Source organism: Anser cygnoides, chromosome 7 (assembly GCF_040182565.1).
Source record: "Anser cygnoides isolate HZ-2024a breed goose chromosome 7, Taihu_goose_T2T_genome, whole genome shotgun sequence".
NCBI classification, from domain to species: domain Eukaryota; kingdom Metazoa; phylum Chordata; class Aves; order Anseriformes; family Anatidae; genus Anser; species Anser cygnoides.
The window spans coordinates 26,737,877-26,759,150 of NC_089879.1; positions in this window are offsets into that span (position 1 = coordinate 26,737,877).

Here is a 21,274-nt window from a genome sequence, read left to right on the forward strand (position 1 = left end):
TTTAAATATAAAAAAAAATAAAAATTGTGAACTGCTTGGGGCAACCGGTTGTGGACAGATCACATCTGTATCTCAACTTGATGACATAATTCTTATGGAGGGAAAGGATTATTTATATTCTTATTCTTTTTATTGCTAATTTTCCTAATAAACTGCCAAGATTAAGAACCATGTCAAAAGCCAAATTTCGCATATTAAAGGTGAGGAAAAATTTGGTAAAATTTGATTTTCCTCATCGTTGGTTCTTTTGTATGCCAATAATCCATTTTTGGGACAGATTCTAATCTCAGGCGCAGCATGAACATCCCAACATACCTAAGAAAAATCTGTTACTGTGCATCATGCGTGCTATTAGAATCTGGCCCTTCTATTGTAGCTGGAACATTTGCATCAAGTTCTTGTGACTTTTTATAATAACCATATTTTCTAATATTTGCAACTGTGCACATTTTTGCCTGAATTGCCTTCCATTCCACAGATGGCAACTATGAAAAGCCCTCACATATGGCATCTACAAAAATAAATTTGTCTAAGGCTATGGATGTACGAATTCACCACAAAGCACAGCACTCTATTGCAGTCTCTCTTCTGAGAACTTGAGCCCTGCCTTCTTCCCTGCCCCTGCAATGAAGTCAAGAAATAACGTCAAATCCTGCATCAAAACCAAGCGCTGTGGATCACGATGACTTTTCCTCCATTTGCCTTTTTTGAGAGTAAATTAAGTTTGACAGTACCCAAGAAACCCTCTGGACATACACTTATCTTTACATAAAGGATTAGCCACAGGGAGAGCAATGACATCTAACCATTTAGATGGATTATCACCATTTTGTTTGGATTTTATTTATTTTTTTAATATTGACTCCATATGATGCATAATACAGTCTCTGCAGCAGGCGGCCTTTTTGAAGCCCAGCTTTCTACCTCCTTCCCCAAGCTGCGAGGCCAAACCTAAGCCCTGGCCCAGCCCAGTTTGGTCTACGCCTGCCGGCAGGCCACCTCCAACCCCTGCAGAGCAGAGCCCATGGGCTACAAGGGGGCCAACCAGGAAGGGGAAAACACACACTGAGTATTTGCTCTTGACTATTTTATTTCCTTAAATGTCTGCAGAACAATTCTTAGTATTTAATTTTTCCTTCACAAAGACTTATTCTTCTCCTATGAAGGAAGGCTGAGAGAACTGGGGCTGTTCAACCTGGAGAAGAGAAGGCTCTGGGGAGACCTCATCGCAGCTTTGCAATACTTAAAGAGGGCTTATAAAAAACATGGTGTGCAACTTTTTGCTTGGGCAGATAAGACATGGGGGAATGGCTTTAAACAAAAACAGCGGAAATTTAGATGAGATATTAGGAAGAAATTCTTCACTCAGAGGGTGGTGAGGCACCGGCACAGGCTGCCCAGAGAACCTGTGGCTGCCCCATCCCTGGGGGTGTTCAAGGCCAGGCTGGATGGGGCTTCGGGCAGGCTGGGCTGGTGGGAGGGGTCCCTGCCCATGGCAGGGGGTTGGAACTGAATGAGCTTTAGTGTCCCTTCCAACACAAGCCATTCTATGATTCTATGAGTCTATGATATTCTCTTGTTTGCTAATCTTCTCTTAAACACTTCAGTTAACTCAATTTCAGTTTCAAATACCAATTACTTTGTTTTCAAATGGCTGCTCAATCTAACCTCTATGTATATGTCTTTTTTTTATTAAATCCAGAGATAAAGCACACGTGTCCTCTCATTTTAAATTACCCATAGTTCCTTAGTCACAGTATTTCTTTACTGTAGTCCTCCAGTCTAAATAATATTTTGCTTACAGCTATGGAGTCTGTAGAAATACAGCATTTCCTTTATTACTTTCCATGCATCTGAGATCAATGCAGCTTTCTGTATTACTTAATGGTCATACAATTTCAAAATGTTAAGTGCTGGATAAATGTATGCTATTATTTTGCCTCACTTTGATGTTCATAGCACTTTCATTTTGATTTTTCACCTGCTGCTGACTAGACTGTCACCCAACGCTGGCCTTAAGATTTATACTTGTATTTACAGAATGGTTTTCAGGGTTGCAGATCCAGCTCCAGAACCCATTTCAACTTTAAGTAGATATCTAACTCTATTGTTTTTTGCTGGTTTATTTTTTGCAAATGGGAAGTAATTTCTTTTTTTTTTTTTTGTTACATTTTTTTCCAAAATTTCTCTGAAAGATAAAATACAGATTATTATATTGAGGACATCAGTAGTCTGGTGCTCACTTTCCTGACTTTCAAGTCAGCTGTCTGACTACACACTATTTGTTTGAAGAGAATATATACCAAAACGGCTGAGTCCAAAACCTGCACTGGTGTAAATCTGCAGAACTTCCTTGGAAGCAGTGGCACTCTGCCAATCTCAGTTAAATCTACAGCAGGTGGTGATTTGACCTAAAAGTGTTAACCCTTCTACTTGTCTTTAGCAAACAGTTCATTAAAAAAGGTGAAGTCTTTTCCCGTTCCTCAGTAGACACTTTATTATCCCAAATAGCCACCAGAAAATTGCAATCTCCTCTTATGTTGCTGGCTACTGCTCTAATGACTTTTTTTTTCTTCTTGTCTAGCAGCTTTAGGAATGCCTCATTTGCCTTCATCTGGCCACTTGTAAAGGCCCTCATCACTGAACTTTTTGTCCTACAACATTTCTGTCCTACTGAGTCAGCATCCCCTCACACAGTTAAATCATCTCTATCCCCACAGGAGGCTACCAGACTCCCTTCTCCTACTGCTTTTCTCATCAAGTACAAAAGAAGCCTTCAAGTCTCTAAGCCAAATACAGTTGTCTCAATAATACCAGGAGACAGTATTTGCTCTGGTTTAGACTAATGAAATCCTAGACTTCAGTAAGTTGCATATGATGCACATCAGCCCACAATGTAGCTCTCAAGTAACTTTCTCATTATACACCAATATAACTGGTTTTCCCCCTTCACACTCCTTTCCCTCTATCTGATAGTAACCATCTTTTCTTAAAGAATATTCCTCAGATGTACAATTCTCCTACCTCCTCTTTTTTCAACCTCTGAAAATATACCTTTCTCTTGTTCACAGTGATACTGCAATTTTCTATTTGTTCCCCAACACCTTTTCAACTTTTGTTCCCCTCATCACAATGTTAATGCTACTGAAAGACCAACAGCTTTGTTTGCCATCCTGCCTTCTCATGCTGTTCAACATCAAAGCTATCTCAACAGCTGCTTTAGTTCCTGTACATCTAAACCACTTAATTTCATTACTCCATTAAAAAAACAATAATTAAGAGTAGTTTGTTTTTCAAGTAAATACAGAAAAACTCAACACTACAAATTTCAGCTGAAAGAGTCATCAGACTATACCCACCCATCTCGCTTAGGTTCCTTCAAATAAAACCATCAATATACGGTGAATGTTCCAATAAGGTAGGCTGGCCTGTTTTACACACCAGTCCCCAAGTACAGCTTTGCAATGATTAAGTGTTGGCATGAGTTCACCATGAGATAGTGCTCAGAGTCAGAATAGCATTCACGCTCTACGTTTGGTTTTCCATGCATCCAGGCAGCATGGGGGAAAATTTAAACCAGAGCCTCTGAAGGCATGGCGACACACGGTGGCAGTAGCCAGAGACCGTATAGAGAAAGAAGCATTTTACAACATTACTGTGTACAACATTTTAAAACAGACTATAAACACTCATGGATAGGGCCGCATTTTACTCCAGTCCTAAGCGAAGGGTGAGAGACTCTCTGGGTGTGTAGCGCAAATAACATTGATAAATGTTGTTCTAACACTCTGCTTTAAATAACTGTCTTCAGGAAGAGTAAAGATCACCTGTCTAGACAAAAAACCTGGTGTTTTTTGTGTTTGTTTTTTTTTTTTTCTTTCTGTCTGGACAGAAAAGATTCAAATATCAATGAAGACTATGAAATGGAGAAGAGAGGAAAAAGCAAAAAGGCAAAGAGGAGTAGCAGATTTGACTTTTTCTTGAGTACAAATTAAAATTAAAAATAAAACACTTCCTAGACGTGTTAGAAGCACAGGAAAATCAGATGCTGTTGTAACCGTGAGCTAACACCCACACTTGTGTTGATCACTACCTGCATATTTAAACCAAGATCATACTGTTCCCTGGAACATCCAGTGCTCCTACTGTGACCTAAAAAAAGAAATTCTTTCAGTACAAGTAAAGTTCACTGTATTCCTGCAAGCTGTAAGTTCATCAACCCATTTCTCTGGGAGAAATGTTTTATTCAATATTCTGTATTTCATTCATCTATTTGTAGTGAGAAGTGAGCTCACATCAATATTAATGAACTTAATGACTGATGAATTAAATGCATTTCTTGTCGAATGACCTGTTGTAGATGTTTCAGCAATGATGCTAGATGCTACTTTGCCCAACTTCCTTTGGTAGCACATCAGCAGAGGTCTGACAGGTAGGATGCTGTCTGAAGTAATTCACATCATGGGCAATTCTAATAGGACTCCTCACCAGATTCTAATGGCTGCGGTACCTCTTTGAAATGTGTGAAATAAAGGTTCCTAATATGACTCTGTCATTGCACATTTATCAGCTCAAGTTAGCAGTACCGGCACAATCCTAATTCTTCCATATGGATGTGGGCTGTGCATGCAGCTTGCTGCTCACTTCGTCTTACAGAGAAATGCACAAAGTATTACTTACTGCACAACATAGTTTAAGTAAGGTCAGGAGGTCAGCTTTCTCCAGGATGCTGTGATAAAACAGGCTGGAACAAGCTCCTGCCATGTCAGAGATGGAATAAAAGAATATTCTAATAACCACACTCAAATACAAGTTCAAACTAGAATTTTAAACACACAGTGGTGACTTGATCTCTCTATTGGAATTCAGTATAGTTGCTACTTAACATGTGAGACCTAGATCAATTACTAGAGCTTTTTTCCTGTCCTGTAGCATAGACTTTTTTTTTTTTTTTTTTTTAAGTCTCAGATCATTTCTGGCTCCTGAATGTCCAAACAGGAAGATAGGTCTGAACAAAAAATCCACTCAAAACCTAAATAGCTGCACTATGAACCACCTGGCCATGCTAAGCCCTATCTTTCTGAATTCCAGCCCCAATGACAACGGATTCATACTTAGGAATGAAGCCACAGTTGACTGAAGTAGTCCAATTATCACGAGAAGCAGCAGCCCATCTGCTACCTAACAGTGGCCATGGAAACGCGTCACTTTTGCATACCTCACTGCCTTGCACTGAACTCAGTACCTCTGTCCTAACAGTCAGAGCACTGCAATCCGCTGGCGTATTTGTGAAAGAGTGCACACAATGGCAGCATGCTCACTGCAGTATTTCCACAAAGCTAAAAGGTGTTCTAGAGAAGGGCATTCCTTCCTTCCTTCCGTTCCCATTACAGACAACTTTTGTCTGCTAGAACAGCCCAGTTCCAAACACAGATGGAAGAACTTGAGTGGAGACATCAACTGCTTAGCCATACTGTACAAACTGCCAAGTACAGGTCATCCAGCTTTCCACTGATACAATACCCACTAGATGCAAGACAGAAAGGAGTGCAGTTATCCTACACAGATGATCTTCAAAATTCAGTTCTCCAGAACCTGAACAGTAACTAGATTTACAGGCCACTAAACTTTAAAAAAAAGGGAATGCAATAATCTTACACCTCACCTTAAAATTAATATATATATCTGGCAATGAAAGAGGCAGGGCAATTCAGTGCAGCACCATTTCTCTTGCCCGCTACTCCGCCAAATACTCCAGCTATGTGCAAGGCTAAAGCACATGTGCAATTCCTATTTCATGCTGTATACAGTAGCAGAGTTTGATTTTTCAGCCATTGCTGTAACATATTAATGTATTACTGATGACATGACTCCGCTGCCCTTGGTCAGACCAAAGGTCTATTCAGCACAGCACACTATCTCTCACAACAGCTGTGTCACTATATAAAAACACAGCAAGCCTTTTTCACGTTTCCCTTAGCAAACCTTCTGAACTACCTGAACCAGATAATGTATATTCATATTTCACAGCCTCTTCCAGAATTCTCACTGATGAATCTACCTTTACAGTAATCATAGTAGTTTTAATCCAGTTACATTTTTGGTATCCACAACAATTTGCAGCAGTGAGTTCCGCAGTTTAATTACGGCACTAGAGAAAAAAAGACTGTTTCTTTTTGGTTTTAAATCAGTTTCCAAATATTCTCACCTACAGGGAGAAATGTTTACTAACCCTTTCCTACCCACTGTGTGTGTTCCTACTCACTTATTTTACAGACTCCCTACTTCATACCCTTTCAGTTATCTCTTCTCCAGCATGAAGACTTCTTGTTTACTGTAGCATTCCTTGTACGGAACAGTTTCAAAAATGTGATAAGCCTGGTTGGTCTCCTCACATATCTTTCGAAGTTCTGCTCTAATTTTTCTGAAGGGGTGGTGGTGGCAGCAAAACTGCATCTAACCATCAAGGTGTAGAAACTATGTAAATTGACACATTAACAGAATTATCTGAAATACCTTACAAGTGATAACAACTAGTTCAGCACCCTTTACATTACATGTAGAGAGCGGGACTGGTTCTTCCCATGTACAATGCTTCACACTTATCAACAGCACGTTTCATTTATTATTTGATCACCCAATCACTTGTTATGAGAACCCAATACACCTCTTCACAGCCACCTTAATTTTCACTACCACAGATAATGTCATATTCAGCAAATGCCATCTCTCTCCTCTTCCTCTTTCCCAAGACTACCGATAGGCAGTGAGATTTCTCTGGGACATGCTCACAGTCTCCCTTCTCAATGAAAACTAGGTATTTACTCACTTCTTTGACTTCACGTCTTCTATTAATCTGAAACTTTTAATTTCTTTTTATCCCTTGACTTTTTAGTTCATTTAATAGCTTCCAGTTAGTGCTTTCGCGTGAACTTTTTGGAAATCCAAATACAATCTATACCTCATGGCATCATCTAATGATGTATGTTTTAAGGAAGGAGGAAATTCATTTTACTGTATCTAATTTTCATCAACAACAACATTATAATGTCTTAATACATTTACACAAGCTAGACAGAAACAGAAAAAAGCTACTTCCTTTGGTCACATTACAGAAAACAAAACTATCATAATAAAAATAATCAGAGTCCACCTTAACGACGTTAGGGGTTACGAACTATTTTTTCCAAAGAGTGTGATTGAGCTTCCTTCCTACAATGTATATTTACCTGCAGTATCACCTGAGATCTGGTGGGATACTTATAGAGAGAATAATTTATTTCCTTGAAAGCCCATGGACAAGTTCTCCCCCCAAAACAGCTTTCCTTCATTCTTTCCCCTTGCTCCCAAAAAATACACCGTTTAAACCCTCTCATAACAGGAGACACAACAATACACAATTTAAATGGTAGCCATAGCTTCTGGGAACTCTACAAGTAATACCTCTTTTCACAAGGAATGAAAATTACACAATAATGTAGAAAAATGTGAGAAAAATATCCTCAAGCTCACTAGAAAAAACAAAGTGTTTTCCACTTAAAAAGCAAGGAAGACAAACTGTGTACAGCCTTGGGAGCAATAAAAAAAACTGCAGGAGCAAAATATATAAGATACGGCAGTGTGCCAAAGAATCAGGAATAGACAATAATACAAGATGGAAATACCTAAAAGGCTCTCATGGCCAATATGAAACAGTTTCCAGACATATAGAAGACAGTTGGGGTATTAACTCTGGCAACACTTCCCTGCTTGCCATGCCAACAGAATAATGAAAAATGAAACAATGATTGATTGAACTGCACATGACTTGCCATGAGATATCAACTGTATTACTTAAACTTAAATGGATTCTCAGTAGCTTTGCTTTGTAACTAGCTAGTGTTTTATTTTTCACCACTTTAGAACTGCAGCGTGGAGATGGAAGTGGGTTTTACAGCCCTGCTTTACTGTATTTTGTGTTTCAGACACTGGGATGCTAAGGCACAATGCAGAGTATAACAAACAAATCAGTGAAAGCCTCATGCAATAAAGCCCACATTTGGCTTTTAATTGTGTAAATGCTGAAAACAGGCTGAATACATATCTTACTCTCCATAGAAATGCTACAGGGCAGGCAGATTCTGTTGAGCTGGGCTGTAAACAGGTCCATATCCAGGGCTCCATAAAATGTTGCAGGTCCTTGTTCTGTCATCGTGAGTGGTATCATCAGGTGTTCAGTGTTTTCTCTTGGGAAAAATACACAAAACAACCAAGCAAATAAACCCCACCTGTAGTCTCTCTGATACTTGTTGCCAAAATTGTGAAAGGCAACAAGTAATTGCTTCTAAAATACAGAGAATCCCAAGAAGCCTGATGGGTAACGGGCTCTACTTACAGCAATGCTATACATGCAACTTCCCTAGTGTTAGCCAAGATTACCAAGTGAGTTGGCAGATCCCAGCACATTTTTGATATTAAAATGCTGGGAAGCTACTTAAATGTCGATGCATTCGTTATGAAAACATCTTTTTGGCATTTGCTTCCAATTAATGTTTCTGCTTTAGTATGACCAGTTCTCCTCATTATATTCAAATATGATGGCTATGCGAATGACTGAATATGATTATGGAAATGCTGGCTCACATTTCCTGAAATGGGTATTTGTAAGGAGGCTGTCAATTGGAAATATTTAGAAATCTATCAGGAGATCAAGCACATTTTAAAAGGACATCTGTGTACAAGAAGCAATCAAAATCAACAGTATTATCACACAGGCTCATTGGATAACGCAGCAGAGGTGCAGTTGGTGAGCATTATGTTGCATTAACAATATATGGTTCAGCTGTACAATCCCATTGCCAGACCTTCCTGGGACAGGAATTTATATCAAGTAACAAATATGAACTTAAAGCTAAATCATGTGGCTAAGCCACATGTAACTGGGTATCAAAATGGAGCGATTTGCTTCCAGAAGCCAAAAGGCTAAACACAAGATCTGTTATTAAAGAGAGTTTGTAATACAAAAACAAAGGCTTTCCTGGCACAGACAAAACAGAATCATAGCCATGTCTATCATCCAAGAGGTTTATTTTAGAAATGAATTCCATAAATTTTCAAACACTTGTGCGGGATTTAGCTCCACAAACCTACTAAAATAAATAAAGCATGAACATCTACTAATCTAGTTGGACTTCTTTCTATTTTTAATGCTGTTTGCTGGTTTTATTCTAATTGCTGCATTTTAGTTTCATTTTGAGGGAATTGTGCTCATTAAACAGGTGTACTACAAATATTTCATTTTGAAAGGACAGAAGGCTAGGTTCAACCTTCCTAATACATTTGAGCCAGAGCTCATTTCTGATAATCATTAGCATCATTTAAATTGCAATCCCAGCTCATTTACACATGCTGAACTGCCTGCCCACTCTAACCAGTTTCAGTAGCAGTGAAAGTTTATTTGCCTTCAGCCTCTCTCTGAAACATCCCAGCCCACAGGGTAGAAATATCCTACCTTAGCCTCTGCAGCATGGGAGGATACCTGGTCTTCTTCTATTGCAAGAACACGATCATTTTACCCCACATGCAGCCCCTGACTACAGTGAGAATTCCTTGCTATTGAAATACCGTAAATTAAGCTGTGTAATTAAGTAGTACCAGATAAATCATCAGACCTCAGATTTTTTTTTCTGTTATGGTTTGTGCTGTGCTCAACCCATGACAGAATAGAAAGTTTGTGAAGTATGAAAAAAAATCAAACAGTAAGAAAACAAACCTATTTTCAGGCAGTATGTTTCTCAAATTCTCTCCCAAATCTGTCTATATACAACATATGGTATCGTTACCTGGCAAAAGTATTCTCAAAATCTGCATCTATAAGGTTTCAAGATTTGTGAGTATCACAAAACAGACACAATGAAATCCAGCCACTGAAATTCTAAACCTATTTCTGCAATAGTGAGAAATGTAACTATTTTTGACATCAGTTTAAAACAGAGTATTGCAGCTCGTAGCTGTGTAAATAATGCAGTCAACAGCAAAGCTAAAAGCCAAGACTCTGAGGGTCCTGAACCTCTGAGGGTTCCAGGATCTTGCTCGAGCTGTTTTTCATACATAAAGGTAACTTTGCATTATTTCTTGTAAGATAAGAATTCTACATTCACAATTTGGTTTGTAAATGATAATGTCTGTTAGAGCACAGACATTTTTCTCATAAAGAAAGCCTAAATAAGTCAAAAGGAGGTAAAAAGAATATCAGACTGGTTTGTATAGCCAAACTGTGAGACTTGAAATATCTGAGGCCAATAGAAGTATTACTTTCAGATGTTCAACTACCAGATACTATTTTAGTAATGCACGTACAACTGTATGAGCACTAACGGCTCAATGCTAGAAACAATAAAATTAAAATCATAATATTTAATAGACCATTAGAAATGAGAAAAGACAACTATAAAACCACAGATCCCATGTTTGTAATAACTCATTAGTGCCAAATTAAATTGTGAAACCTGCCCGCACTTTTTAGCCACCAGCAAAAGTGAGGCATTAGCACTGAATGGTACACAGTGCAAATCATGCTGTTTTCTTTCCACTCACAAGCTCCTCCTGAATTAACCATCAGGCTGTTCTCAAGATATTTTTGGTTGACTGTGTATCAGAAATGTCTGTTGTCTTTTTTTTTTTAAATGGCAGAGTGACAGATTAAGAGAGGCAGATCCTCAAGCTCAAATATTGAAACAGGTACACCTGTAAACTGTGTTACCCTATATATTTCAGTGAACAGTCCGCTTAGGCATGCAGGTGGTAAACATGACCAGTAACCCCAAACTGAATTACATGTTGATAAACTATATTCTGATAGATCTTCTTACTTTGTAATGAGCATCGAGGAAATCTGGTAGAAAGAAAACAGAGAGCCTCCGTACAACATGAAGGTCAAAGCATACATGAAAGACTGATGAAGCTGTGCCAAATACTAAGGAGCATCTCATGTGAAAGAACAGTTTGAAACTAATCAGCTGAGCACCCTAGCCAGGTCAGTAAGATTTGATCCACGGGAACTGATAATGTGGGCAAAGAGGAAAAATATACTGTCAGCATTATGTTTTCAAGTATGCAACAAAGGTGGTGACAGTAACTGCAACAAGAGGAAGGAGACAGGAGACACAGGAAGAATAGAAAACTGCAATTATGTCCAGTGGACAGTAGTAAATGTGCTTGGGCAAGCCACCAGGAAGAACAATTCACAGGCAGTCAGGAAACTCAGAGGACGAAGCAGCTCTTGGCTCAGCTGAAGCAGTGCACAGGACTAGGGTTTTTTTTTCTTTTTTTTTTTTTTTTTTTTAACAGAAGTAAAATCTGTAAAGGCAGTATGAAGTATTCAAAGACAACTTTGTTCAAAACAAATAAACTGTGTCTACTAAAAATTTAAAGAGAAACCAAAAGAACTTGATGCTGCAGAAAAGCAGACTGAGAGAAGTTGCAGGAACCAGAGAGGGCAGTAAACACTATCAGGTATAATGTGTATGTAAGCACACCTAAACAAAAGCACTGGAAGAACAGGTTTTAAAATGGACAAAAACACAAGAGAAATAAGCCTGCTGAGCATCTGTATGATCAATAAATTACCAAAATATAAAGGAAGTGCTTAGAGAACATAAAGCCACAGCAACAAACAAACAAAAAAAGCATTTCTTGCACGTGTTTTGGGCAGAGGAGATTGGAGAGATTCATATGCTAGAATCCATCTCTGCAGTGGTGTACGAGAAAATCAAAATTAATTATAGACGACACTGAAAAAGGCTTTCCAATGAGCAAATGAGCAGTGACATAACCACCAGGACAACATCATAACTGCCAACAGCATAAAGGAACTCAAGATTTCACTACCAACTGGTAGACTATTCATCCTCTGGCTTAAATTTGCTTTGGCAAGCTTTGGCAAGGAGATCTGGGCAATTTCAGACCAATGAGCCAGGGAAATTGGTGGAAACTATTAAACCAAACCAAACCAAACCAAACCAAACCAAAACAAAAAAAGAGAGTGGTGATATAGACAAATACATTTTCTGGTGGTATCAATCCTGGTGATATTTATGTACACAAGACATTCAACAAGTCCTTTGCCAAAAGATCTTAAAGAAACAGCTGACAGTACAAGCAAGATGTACTTCTTCAAATGGATTTTGAAAAATGGTTAAAATGCAGTGAAGAGAAATAGGTTTTTATAGCAGAGGTAGATGATGAAGGAAATGGCAGGTAAGATTTAACAAACAAAACAGATTAGCAGGGGAAAAGAGACAGAGAAGTGACACGGTTTGCTTTTATCATCCTCAGGGTTGCACACAGCCTGACATCTGTACTTAGCTGTCCAGTGCCCAGTGCAGTAGGGCATGCTCTCAAGAGGTAAGAAATATATCCATATAGACAGCTAACTCCCTTTCATCTCCAAAAGCAATCCGTGTATACAGAGCTTGAATTTACCTTCTGTCAAAAAAACATTTCACAAAGATTTAAATACCTGATGACCAACAGCAGATAAACCCTTTGGAAATAAATTTTTCAACCATCAAGATCAGTCTGGTATATTCTATTTGAAAGATTTGGTGTGAGGAACCTGAAATACTAAAGAAAGTGGTTTCATATTTCAGTTCAACCAGGATCTTAATTTTATCATCTGCATTTTAATTAAAATCAAGACTACAGGCTCTCCCAGCTACAAGGAGAGCTACTACTCCGTATTTAAGCCTGAGTGACTTTTCAGCTCCTTCACATCTAACATTCACACCAGATTTGAAAGAAAAATAGATTAAGGGGAGAAAACCAACACTTTTTGATTCTTCTTACTCACTCTGCACAAACCTTCTCCACTTCAATTAGCCTTTCCTTCATTATCAAACCTGTTCTTTGTTTATCTCCAGACTTTAGATACACTGACAACTGCTGTGTCAACAGAGATTTATTTTTCTTCAGTCCCCTGACAGTGCTCAGAGCATAAGCTGAGTAGGTGCTGGAGAAGGTTGAGAACGTGGAGGCCGCCTGCTTTGATGGCTTCTGCTGCCAATGTCTTGCAAGGTGTCTCGCAAGGCTGGGCCAGACAGCAGGGGAATGGTTGGTGTCAGTCCACAGACTCTCCCCTCTGCCAAAAAAAAAAATGAGCTTTGGAGCTGACAACACTGGGAATGAATGAGGAGGTTATATTCTCCTCCGACCTTGAAACGGCAAAATTCAATTTAACCCATGTTGCTGAAAAGTCTCATGCAGGCTCTTCTGAGAAAATTTCTGTATAACATTGGGTCAAATGTAGAGGACCCTAAAAGGAGGATGGTGTGTCCTAGTTATACGCCCATAAATACAGCAACTGCTTCTGTGTTCTTCTGCAGTAATACACCAGCTCAAGCAGGTATCCCACTTGTCCAACACAGCAGCAAAAACCCGAAGTGCTTATGAACTTGTAATGCAGGAATTTGCTTTCTAAGACTGATTTTCTAAGACAGATAATACTGATGAATAATAAATCAGACTGTATCTCTTTGAAAGAGATTCTCATTCAGTTCTGCCAGTCCTAAACAGTTCTATATCCACCAGGAACTACTATGAAATTTAAAAAAAAAAAAAAAAAGGAAATCTAGAACTTCTAGATTAATATAAAAGAAGTATCTAATTCACAAACTAAAACAAGAAAACTAAGTTTACAGTATGTATTTTTTCCACTAACAATTCAGGGCCATAAATATGTTTCACATTAGCAAATTAGATGTAATACACTCATGTTTAAAATAGCATAAAGCCATGTGTTTGTTCCTTCTTGCTATTCATCTATCATCTGTGTTTGTATTGTTGTGCAGTATTATAAATACATATTAAAATATTATTTTAATTTGACAGTAGCTGAAAAGATGCTTAATGATCCTATCAATGGGATTAATAAAAGAAAAAAATCACAAACTAAAAAAGAAGGATCACTCAGTTTAATATAGCAGTATGTTCCATGTCACCTCTGTCAGTTGCAAACATTATGGGAATAATTACAACAAAATAATTAGATTATCATGTAATTGTTTTTAGGGGAAAAAAATCTTTATAAAAATCTTAGAGGCTATAGAAAGGCTCTAGATAATTTCACTAGAGCTGTTAGTAGGTGATAACTATAATGTCAATTTGTGTCCAGTTGTGTTATTTGACTAATGAATAAACACAGCAAAATACCTTCAAGATATTTACTGAGAATGCAAATCAATACTTCTCGCTACTAGAAAGCTAGCAATATGTTGGCCATAAACCAGCAGATTCGATGCATCCTGAGCACAACAGTATAGGAAAAGAAAGTTGCTTTGTTTTCACACGCTATACTAGCACCCTAAGCAATATACTTACAGCATTCACAGAAAGTATTGATGGGCACGGGGGAGATCAAACACTTTAGTATACATCTGCTGGGAAGAAACCAAGAATCCTCTAGTTTTGGCAAATGGCAATGAGAAACGGCAGGGACAGCTGATGATGTCCTGCAAAGGAGATGAAGCAAAGACCCTACCAGGACTTTCACTTCCTTAACAGAATGGAACAGCTGGCTATCTGAAATTGAAAGTGGTAGCATTAAGAATTGTGTATTCCAGCTCTACAGACATTTGGTATGTGTCATATATTTAGAAACTGTCCTTCTGTCACTGCCTTTTTAAAAGCTTGAACTCAGCATCATTTGTGTGCAGGTCACCACTGATTTTAGAATTGTTCCAGTTTTCAAATACAGAAATGAGGACTATTTCTGTGACTTCCCCTTTGGAAACAGAAGAGGTTGGAATGTAGTTAGCTCTGCTGTGGGATTTCAACAATCTGGTAAAGGTCTGCATAAATCACAGCTGGCCACAGTTTTAATTAAATCCAACCTTTACAAACAGTGAATTCTCCAATTGGACAAACCTATTCAGAACGCTCCTGTAGTTACAGCAGGACAGGATGACAGCACTACCATTCAGCTAGGCCCTACACCCATGGTAACAGTTCCTTCTGCTCCGTCTGCATCTGCCACACAATACATTTTTCTTCAACACATTCTTGTGTTGTATTTCAGGTTGTGTATACCTGAAATAATACATCTCTAGCTACGCATCAACTCTTCAGAAGCCTGGCTGCTATAATCCCCTGCAAGTCTGTTTCTTCATAGAGAAACACGTCTTTTCTTGCAATATGCTATCCACAGCATTACTTATACTGCCAGTGATAACAGCCGTAAGGAAAATCTCTTCTCATTAAAATACTGTATTTCATTTGATCCAAAGGTTTTAATATGACAATCCAGTCTGACTGGAGAGGATAATTACAGTTAAGCTATTAATACAGAACTTGAATCTGAGCCCCTATACTGGGACCTTCAATCCATCTCTAAATCTTGTTCGAATCTGGAGCACCTATGCAAGTCACCTGTGTTTTCAAAGAGTTTGGAGATGAAATTGCCTTATTTTGTAGTTCCGCATGATACATGCAAATAAATAACTCACTGAGAGCAATGAGGCTCTTCACGTTCCTTTTAAGCTTGAGGCTTTTTTTTTCTTTTAAAAATTTGTTCAGATTATACTCTTATGAGGAGACAGTACTTTGTGCTTTGCAGACAGTCATTTGAAGATCCTCCCTAACCACTACAGTCTTCGTAAAGCTTAATTCACACAACTATCCAATGCTGTTCAACACTACTGGCATTAACAAAGAAAAATGTATCACTGCAGCTAGAAATGTCACTTGGGAGCTATCTTGTGTAAAAGAAAAGTTTCAGTCTAGTAAAACAGAAATGCTGATCTCAGAGGCACTAAAAGAAATAGAGATACACTCCAGAGGAAGTTATGACTTAATAACAGTTCTGACAGGTTTGATGAGATTGCCTGAAATACCAGAATTTTCCTCAAATATTTCTCTGTTGCCAACCATAACCTATTGGATGAATTTCCTAAAGCTTAAGAATTTCTCTGAAGTATTAGCAAGAAATAATGACAACTGGGACAGCACTGCAGCCTGGGTTTTTCCAAAATGAAAACACCGAGTAAGAGGAAATATTTCTGTCACATCAGACTAGAAGTAGTAGGAGAAAACCCAAATCTAGGCATTTAAAAACTGATAATGGCTGGTAGTAATCACTACAACATATATGAAGAGATTTTAAGGAAGAACAGAGAATGATATCATCCCATACTTACTTCCTTGTTGCACCCACTTACTTACTCAACTAGTGTGGAGGTTTGCCGTTCTGCAAACGCAGTATAAATTTCATTCCTCCAGCTGAAAGAATAGCAATAACTAGCACAGCATTAGTACATGCAGCTTGTTCCAAAGCTCAAGGAAGTACACAAGATAATTGATCTCCTTTCTATAAACCTAGGATGCATTTAAAGAAGAGATGAGTTAAAATCCTATGGAAGGTTACGATAGAAAAATAGGAAATTCAGAGATACTAGCTGATTTTAAAATATAAACATGTTCATGTTCTGTGATGTAAACAACACACATCTAAGTAGAAAATGAGTCGACATTAATAAATCAACTCTTAGAGCATCATAAACAAAAAGAGGAGCTTGTGGACAAAGTAGGTGTGCTTTATTTAAGCAATAAGGAATAGAATTTATCTCCATATGTGAAATGAACTACTACACAAACAGTATGACACGCATTCTAAAATGGATTTGTATTGCCATACTCTACAGCTGTATCAACAACTGTCTTTTGCTTACTGCTTCTTAGCTTCCTCCATCACACCCCGGTTCGGAAAATTCTTTCAACCTTTGGCATACCTGACCATCACTCCTGTATTCACCACTGTATTACAACATCATAAATAACACCAATGAGCAGTTTCTACAGATAAAGAACCTCATCCAAAATTCGTAACGTCCACCTCTGATTTCCATTTTACATACAGAAGGAATAGAGAAATGATTTATTTCTTGTTATGTTATGAGCTACACTGAAGTCACTCTCCTAACACTGTATAACACACTACCATCTGAGCTAACAGCTCTGTAGGGTAAGGATGGCGCTGAGCTGAACTTGAAAGGAAAGTGCCATTTCTTGATAGAAAGTAGATTATGCATTCCCTTCTATTGCACTGGCAGGCTGTGTTTGGAAAATGAGTATGCGTCCACATGCAGACAAGCAGAGGATCAGACACACAGACACCACGATAGTGTTGCACTGCAGCTTCAGCAGGCTTTTCAGTTTTTCTGCTTTTTCCAGAATTATTTAGTCCTCTCCAATGCAGGTGTATATAAAAAAACATTATGAGGGACAGAAGTTAGCACATGGTGAAGCCTTAGAAAACTCTTTTCTCTGAGAGAAAGAAAGCAACACAACCACCTGCTGGGTAGTTTTCACTCTGCTAACCTTGTGAATGTTTGTTTGATGGGGCTGCTTGTGGATTCAGTAAATTACCCTTCTCTACTATTCTGAATATTCCTAGTTCCATGGCTGTTCTCAGATCATCTATACACTCTTTAAAATCTATTTAAAGTAGACACAGTTCATCATTAAGTATGCCCCATTTTATCCTAGTAAATTATCTACATGACATTCAAGTCTCTTTGGTAACCAGTTCTGATTGCCCTCACTCACCAGCATCATGTTTATTTTTACTGGATAACTGAAAGATTAAACTGTAGAATAGAGTAGAATCGTAAAGTCGGAAGGGACCTTCGAAGATCACTGAGTCCAACTGTCCAGCGACTTCAGGGCTAACTGAAAGTTAAAGCATTAATGAGGGCATTGTCCAAGAGCCTCTTGAGCAGTGAGAAGCAGGGGGCACCAACCACCTCACTAGGAAGCTTGTGCCAGTGTTTGACCTCCCTCCCAGTAAAGAAATGTGCCCTAATGTCCAGCCTGAGCCTCCCCTGATGCAGCTGAGATAAGGGATATACAACAGCCTTTATCATGCTAGAGACATGCGCTAGATCCATGCTGTCCATGAATACATGTTACGGTTTTAAAAGACAGTGTCATTTGCAGATGTTGAATTAGGTTTAGAAAAGATGTGTCTAAGTGCTAGAGAAAACAATTTCTGTAGCGTTCCTTGCATACTACTTGGACACCTGAAGAAGAGTGGCTGAATGCTAAGTGGTATGTTTGGCAGCTGGTATATCTTGAGGTCACTGTAGGATTTCTTGGCACAACTAGGCTATTTATCTGATGAAATTTGGTCACTTTTTTTTTTTTTTCCTGAATTCATCATCATATCACCCAGGAAAAATATGCTGACATTAAAGCAGTGTTTAGATAACATTCAACAATTCAGTGCTTCTGTGGCAAATGCGTTCTTGTGTAGGCATGAAATATATCAAAAACAATCATCTTGTTTAATCTCCGACTTTCCGACATGAGATGTATTATGAATATTCTAAGCATAAGGAAGGCAAACTAAAAAGAACTAAGCAATTAGTAGATAAACTCTAATCATATAAATAAGGCTAATTATACAGAAGGGAAATCTTTTCAGTTCAGTAAAATCGCTGGGATGTTAAAACATTCCTCCCATTCGCAGAAAAAATCTTCCTACCATGCAAATAAACAAGTGCATGAAAACCAGTGAGCTAATCAAGCTGATTTTTCTATATATAACCTCCTTTCTCTGTAAAGGAAGAGAAAATGTTAATTCTGTTTTTGTATACTTGAGACTCACACAGATGCTACTACAGCTAGGGCCTGTACTTTCTAATGAAGGCCCTGGGAGAAGGGTAATAGAGTAATTGCCAACTGACATCATGCTCTAGACGTAGTTTGTTAAGCAGCAAGCAGAGGCAGCAAATGCAATTGACAGGCTATGTTCAGAGCCATGCTGGTTGCACAGAAATGGGTATTTCAGGAAGACAGGGAGCAAATGTGCTCTCCAAATCACTTCTACAAAAGGTCCCAAAATAAGAGTGTATATTCCTTTATATGGAGGATGTGTATTACAGATAGGATTCAGGCCCTCTGCACTCTACCAACTAACTACTCTCTGTAAACAATTCCCCACAGCATGTCATCGACAAGCAGCAAGCTTTTTACATTGTCAGATTTTTCTGCTTGTCAACTTACAGTGTGTGTAAAAAACATTCAGTGCATTTCTTTCAATGATTTGTTTGGCTGTGACACCATAGCTGCATGAGTACAGAACAACTACTGGGTAATTAGAGTGCAATTTGACTGTTAAGAATATTATTCCAATGATTAAGTTTGGATTCTACAAATTCTGGAAGAAAATGCTTAATAGTATTTAAAACCTCTTTCTCATAATACCTGCACTATAAATGAAAAGCCTCAGCAGTTCCTGTTACGTTGATTTGATATAATAAACTAGAAATGCCGATAACCTTGTTGCTAAGGCAATCAGTACAATTTGTGAGAGTTAAATGCTTATTACACATCTAGTATTTGTATTTAATAAGAAAAAAGCAGTCTGCTCCCACATAAGAACATCTTAACACTGGAGAACCTATTAGCTTTGAAAATCCCAATTCCTGACTACAAATTACAAGGCTTGTTTTGCCAAAATTGGCAGTTATCAAAGTGATATAAAACAGTATAAATGATACCAGACTTCTAGAGAGGATTGTCAGCCACTGGAGTTACTGATCGCTATTACTGACTTGTGAAAAGCAGTAGCTGCCACAGCTGGAGATTATGCAGAGGCACGTTGGAAGTTAGACCACACAGCATGGGGAGCAGTAAGAGGTCTCACAGAATAGGACGCATGCATAGGCTGGTCAATGGTCACAAAAAAAATAATATTGTTTTCATCAGGCAGTCAAACAAGTACACATTCACCTCCTGGACTTCCTAAATTTTGGCAGCATGTTCCCCTAACTACTCTACTCATACCAAATGCTCCTATGGACTTGATGCTCCATCAGAGGACTGAGGCAGACAACAACTGATATGCTGGTTTTCGATAATGCTATGCTCTTGCTCACAGCCTGACTAATGCACCAGACAGATCCCACAGGAACTGGTAACAAACCTTGAAAACTGCCCTGAAAACAGACAACTGTTCCTAGGTGGCTGTCTGACAACATGAATGCATACATAAGACAACATTACCAGTGATACAAGAGTCTGTGAGAGCACCAATCTCTAAGAACAGCAAAATGCTTTTTCTGACCATTGCTGAGAGCTTCTGCTTCACCTTTGTTGAAGTGTCCTTTCCTACCACACTTCATGCAGGGCTGGAGGGGGGAAGCAGAACCAACGTTATCCAGTCTGCTCCCTTCTCATGACTCATTTCAACGTTCTCTTTTCCTTCAAATTACTGCAGGACAAAATTAAAACTCTGATGTCCATCTTCAGTGAAATCTTTGTAACTCACAACAGAGAAAGAAGTATTGCTTGTAGATTAAAACAAACAAAAACCACCACCACCACCAACAACAACAAAAACTACTTCTTTAGCAGGAAACATGTCAGTGAGATGCACTGAGGCTGTCCTTCAGTGACACAGCTTGAACATCAGTATTAGAATAGTGCAGATATCCCTCCCCTGCTTGTGCGTGGCTAACCACAGTAGATTCCTTCATTCTGTATTGAATCTGCCAGAAATCACTGTCTTAGCCTCCAGGCAGATTCAGATTTCCAGGGACATCCAAGTGGAACCAGCATGGGCAAACGTGACCAAAGTGTTATTTCTGTTTAGGGATTCTGATTAGGGATTCATCTGATTGTTTATGGGGCTGAAAAGATTAACGATACAGATTTATCTAGCACAGAATAATCAAAACTAATTCAAAAGATTTTCCACTTGACATTGCAGCACCTTCTTCATTCTACTTTACCCAAGCAGTAACTCAAAACTACAAATGAACCAACTTTAGAGCTCCTAACCGGTAAAAATACATGCAGCATATTGCAGAAGTGAACCACCATCCACCATGAATTTACACTGCAGTTCACATAGTTTTTTGTTTTGTTTTTTGCTTGAAGAATTAGCTTTGTACCATAGAATTTCTTAAACATAGTAAGTGCCTATCTAACCTTCCCACTGTATCATTACGTTTGACTTGATATCATTTGCAGTCCTACAATTGGCAGGCAAACTTAAAGCCTGTTTAGGCTTTGATTAGAGCATCACGGTGCTATGAAAGAAGTGGATCACACACAGCATGCCAGATCAGATTGAGGTGTTACTCTGCAGGTACACTGATACAGCATGGCAATAATGGAAGCACAGCCTGCTTTTCAGCCCCTCTTGCAGCTCTTCTGCATTGACTTGGTACTTGGAAGAGACAGTTGCGTTTTTGTGCGCACATCACTGCAGACATCTTTTGATTACATAAAGAGCCCT